This window comes from Sinocyclocheilus rhinocerous, unplaced genomic scaffold, assembly GCF_001515625.1.
Source record: "Sinocyclocheilus rhinocerous isolate Xijiao unplaced genomic scaffold, SAMN03320098_v1.1 scaffold2306, whole genome shotgun sequence".
Lineage (NCBI taxonomy): Eukaryota > Metazoa > Chordata > Actinopteri > Cypriniformes > Cyprinidae > Sinocyclocheilus > Sinocyclocheilus rhinocerous.
The window spans coordinates 1,006,638-1,012,328 of record NW_015639792.1 but is presented as its reverse complement, the minus strand read 5'-3'; positions in this window follow the sequence as shown (position 1 = coordinate 1,012,328).

The following is a 5,691-nucleotide window of genomic DNA, read 5'->3' as shown; positions in this document are numbered from 1 at the left end:
AAAAAAAAAAATCTTACCTCAACTTTTTGAGTAAAAACCGTGAACTAAAAGCCACTGCAATATACTGTATATTTCTGTCTATAGGTTCTGGCACTAATAAATACCATAGTAATATATTATTTTGTATATCATTGTGCCAAGGTGACACTATTTTTTTAGATGAAATTTCCTTTGTTTTGATTGATCTGATTTGTGTTTCCTCTTTGTCTTTCTGTTCTCCGTGAGGCTGCATTTCGTTATCGGTCAGAATTAATGCTAGACAAATAATCTTTTGAATGCAAACGCCTATTTGTTTCCTAAGTGCACCAAATCAAAAGGCTTCTCAAAGGATACACTAGATTACCTTCAAGAAGGGCCTCCTTTCCTAACTGACTATTGATTTGTGACTAAAAGAGCTCATTATGCTCAAGTGCTAGGTACTAATCTTTTGAGTTTTTTTTTTTCTACTGCCCTTTCAAGATGAATGTCAGATGCAAAGACAATTTAGCAAGCTCAACTTCAACGAGGAGAGAAATAGGTTTTAAAGGATTAGTTCAGCCAAAAATGAAGATTCTGTCATCATTTATTCTACCTCATGTCTTTGTAATCAATATGACTGACTGACTTCTCAGAAGCTGATTTTTTTATGAATATCCATGTGGCCATTTATCATGAAAAGAAGGTGAATGAGTATGAATGTGGTAAGCACCAAAAGTCCATAAAAGTATAATTTAACCAATTCTCTAAACCCTAAGATAGCTTTTGTGTAATGAACAGACTGAAATATGCCATCCACTAAAACTCACAACTGAAATACAGTGCGGTCCGACACATCTTGTGTGATTTCATCATTGGTTTGTGGGTGTCTTGTCACCAAATATCACTGACGTCAAACTTCACCTCACCTCACGGCATGACTAACAGCGCCATATTTGATTTGACAGCGAGATTGAAGGGTTTGTAATACTGTGCATGGACCTGTTTTTTAAAATACTTTTCTGGTGTTTTTTTCCCGCTCATATTGAAGTCTGTCATTCCCAGTTTACATTTTATATGGTAACAAATGGCTAGGATATTCTGAAATGTATGAGTATGAATGTGGCAAGCACCAAAAGTCCATAAAAGTATAATTTAACCAATTCTCTAAACCCTAAGATAGCTTTTGTGTAATGAACAGACTGAAATATGCCATCCACTAAAACTCACAACTGAAATATAGTGCGGTCCGACACATCTTGTGTGATTTCATCATTGGTTTGTGGGTGTCTTGTCACCAAATATCACTGACGTCAAACTTCACCTCACCTCACGGCATGACTAACAGCACCATATTTAATTTGACAGCGAGATTGAAGGGTTTGTAATACTGTGCATGGACCTGTTTTTTTAAATACTTTTCTGGTGTTTTTTCCCTCTCATATTGAAGTCTGTCATTCCCAGTTTACATTTTATATGGTAACAAATGGCTAGGATATTCTGAAATGTATAAATAAAAAAAATGAATTTTCATTTTTGGGTAAACTATCCATTTAAAGCTCTACACTTTTTTTTAAACTAGGCTTTGACCACTTACATTGACTTCAAGTAAAATGACGAAGACTGAAGGGGATGAAGTGTTGTTACCGCTGTGTTGACATCTATTCCCCTTCTTGTACATTTGCTTCATTCTGTCCTGCATTTGTGCCCGACTTGCACATTTTCCAAAAAGCTTCTGTACAGTCTATCACACATTTCTCATTTCCAAGAAACTATTTCCATTGCGTGCCTGGCACGTGCACAAACTTAAAATGAAGTGTGGTTAAATGTCCTCTCGCAAACTTCAGGTTAAATTCAAATAAGTTAATTTGCAACCACAATAGAATTCAGACCATTCAGTTCAGTATGCGCTCTAGTTTCTCAAAGACACATACCTGTAGCTGGAATAAAAAAAACGGTAAAAGAAAATCAGGTATTTCAAAGATAAATATTAGCATGGCTATCAAGATGTTCAGTATCACAATGAAGAGCACCATGATTCTCTGGCTTCGACATTTTTTTGTATGTGTAATTGTGAATGTTTTCAGCTCTGTGATGTGACCACTGTGACATCAGGAAATGTAGGGTATAACCAGGCTAAAGGCACACATTAAGGAAAATGTGATTTTCACTCACCCATAGTGTATGATTGCATGATATTTGTGTATGATATTATGCAGAAAAATAAATGAGTAAAGTAGTTTTCTAAAGTAGTTTAAAAGTCATATCTATGAGACAGCAAAGAGGGTGTTTTGCTCAGAGAGAATACTTGCTCAATGCAATCACATCAACAACGTTTTTTTTTTTGAGAAATGAATTTAATTTACTTTTATTCAATAAAAACATGGTCATCAAAATGTCTTTGAGTTTGAGTTTATTTGACACAAAAAGTAGCAATTAACTGTTACAACCTCTTTCCAAAAAAAAAACAGCATATCTAGCTATAAACTTAATTCTAGCATTCACTTTTCCAAATACATTCCTGGTCATACTAACCCCACTTAAATTATTATCCAGAACACATCCTAGATAACTGACCGATTTTTTAATTGTTAGTTCATACCCATCAACTTTGACTACCAAATCATCCTCCTTACTCAATTTATACTTAGACCCAAAAATAATAGATTATGTTTTTCCTAAATGTAATAAAAGCGTATTTTCCGAAAGCCAATCCTTCCCCTTAACTAACTCTTCACCTAACTGTTCTTGGATTTTTTTAGTCTCCTTCTCAGAAGCCAATAAAGCAGCATCATCGGCATATAAGACACATTGCATTCACAAGCAGCCTGGATATCATTGATATATAATAAAAACAAAAGAGGACCTAATACACTACCCTGTGGGACTCCGTTGTAAACAGTTTTACTCTCAGAAAGCATCCCTCCAACTTCTACCCTTTGCTCTCTCCCTGACAAATATGAGGCCAGCCATGATTTAACTATATCCGAAAAACCCATAGCTCCTACTTTGTCCAATAATATTAAATGGTTCACCGTATCAAAAGCTTTTTGTAGATCCAGCAGGACCATTCCACACAAATTTCCTCTATCTAGATATTTTATAATACAATCTGTCAAAAACAATAAGCAAGTGTCTGTTGAATAAGACCTTCTAAAACCAGACTGGAAATCGTAAATTAATCTATTCTTGCTGACATAATTATAAATCTGTTTATGCACAATTTTTTTCTATTATTTTTTAAACAACACTCAAAATAGAAACTGGTCTATAATTACCAGGATCCAGTATACTTCCCCTCTTATACAGTAGAATTACTTTAGCTATCTTAATATCTGCTGGTACTATTCCTTTCTCAAAAGAAAGATTCACAAAATGTGCCAAAATAGGTGCAATAATAGTAGCTGTGTCCCGTAAAAACTTTGCTGGGATACCATCCAAGCCAGTTGCCTTAGACACTTGTAATTGCTCTAACATGCCCACAATCTCTTCTACCGAAACCTTACGAAAAGAAAAAGAGTTTGTCAATACACCCTTTCTTTCATAAAACCTTCTGACAAATTCAATCCCATAGCTTCCCTTACTCATGGGAAGCTGTTCCACTAACTTGGTAGCTACAGATGTAAAAAAGTCATTCAATTTATTTGCAACTATTCTTTTATCATATTCTATCCCTCCATTAACATCTAACCCTATATTACTTGAGGTAGGTTCAGATTTTCCCATTGGCACTTCTTCTTTAAAACCTTCCATAATGATTTAGGATCCTCAGTCTTACATTTTAATTGATCTTTAATAAAATTACTCTTTGCTACTTTTATCTCATTGAATGTAGAAATACAAAAAAAATAAAATAATGTTTCTTAAAGCTGTTGCATTGTTTGAAAGAGATCTCAAATTAATATGGCTTTACAGATACAATAAATTATTTATATGATTAATATCGTATTTTGAAATATGATGGTTTCATTATAAACATAGCAATTATCTCTAAGGTTTACTTAATAAATAATATTGACCATTTGAATCTATGTCATGTAAACAAATGGAAAAGTCAGCCAGATATGAATTATCACATAAATGATTTTGCCTTTACCTCAAATAAAATACTTTTACATATTCTTCAGTTATTAAAACAACTGTTGATTTAATTACTTTGAACAAAACTGAAAATCATTACCAAGACCTTTCTCAAAACATATCTGGTAATGATTCTCATTTGCTGCATACATCTCTAACATTTAAAGGGGTCATCGGATGTGCCAGGACTCACAGATTGAAGGCCTGTGTGAAGTTTAGGGAGGGACAGGTTATGCCTGACATCCACATCTATCATTTTAAAACTCCAAAGGGTACATAAAAACTCTTCTTTGGAGAAGTCTCAGACTAAGTTGTCTTTTTAAATGGTAAACAGGAAATCAAACCAGTAAATGTAAATGCATGATGGGAGGTGGTGATGCTTAACCTGTGCATGACCGCTGAAGAAAAGGACATTTTGGGACAGGAAATTCTGTCTTAAACCAGGAATCAATATCAAAATCTGAAGGGTGAGATAATGTCAAGGTTTGGCTAACCCTTGCTGGTAGATGCTGTAACTACACTGCAAACCTTTTTCAATGTTTCTCATCTTTCAAATCAGTGGACTGACCAAACACCATCTCCAGTACAATCATCGGCACATAACTTGACAAAGTATGGCATAATAATCAGCACAACCGTTTTGCATACTTAATACACCCACAACTAGAACAAATTGTTCATCATAAGACTAGATAATGTAAGTGCATTCTAAGAAAAAAAAAAGTTACAAAAGCTGTCACTGGGGCAGTATCCTTTTAAAAGGTACAACATGTACATTTTAGGTACTAATATGAACCTTTAAAGTACTAATATACACATTTTAGAGGTGAATAAGGTAAAAATACATTTTGAAAGGTTACCAGTGACCAGTTTTCCCTTTTTTACAGGCTGACCACAAATAAAGCAAATCACCTACACTTTCAGGAAAGCTACAAAAAAATTTACAAAAGCTAAAAGGAACATCTTTGTAGATTATGTACCCCTACATGGTACATATTAGCACCTTAAAGGTACCAATTAGTCCCTTTTAAAAGGGACCTGCACCAGTGACAGCTTTGTACCTTTATAAACTGTATAAAGTGTATAAACTGTAGGGATGTACTAATATTAAAATTATTTTCAATATATATAGATATGTAAATACTTATTTTTATGTAACTGCCCTGATGTGATATGTAATTCATTAATGAATGATCTTAAAACTGTACTATTTTGTCAAAATAAATTAAAAACTAAAACACTACACACTATGATCAATCGTTTAAAGTAAATTTAGGCATCACAACATTGTAATGCACAGCATGAAAAATTGATGTTCATGATAAAATTGGCTAAATATTACATTTTTTTATAGTGTTTAAAGATGAGAGTTAGATGATGGCAAAGGTAATCCAAATTTAAAAACAAGGGAAATGAGCATGCATAATTAAATATCCAATGCAGCCAATGCATAGATAGAAATGGTTAGACAGATAGATAGATCTGATGGATGGATGGACGGGTGGACGAACGGACAGACAGACCCTACATGCACCAGAATGCATTGCTGAATAGCTAGAATAAATAAACAAACACATTATTTCCTCTTCTTTATAAGTTACTATTCCTCTGGTTATAAAGCTACTCTCTACTAACAAAAAAAAAAAAAAAAAAAAA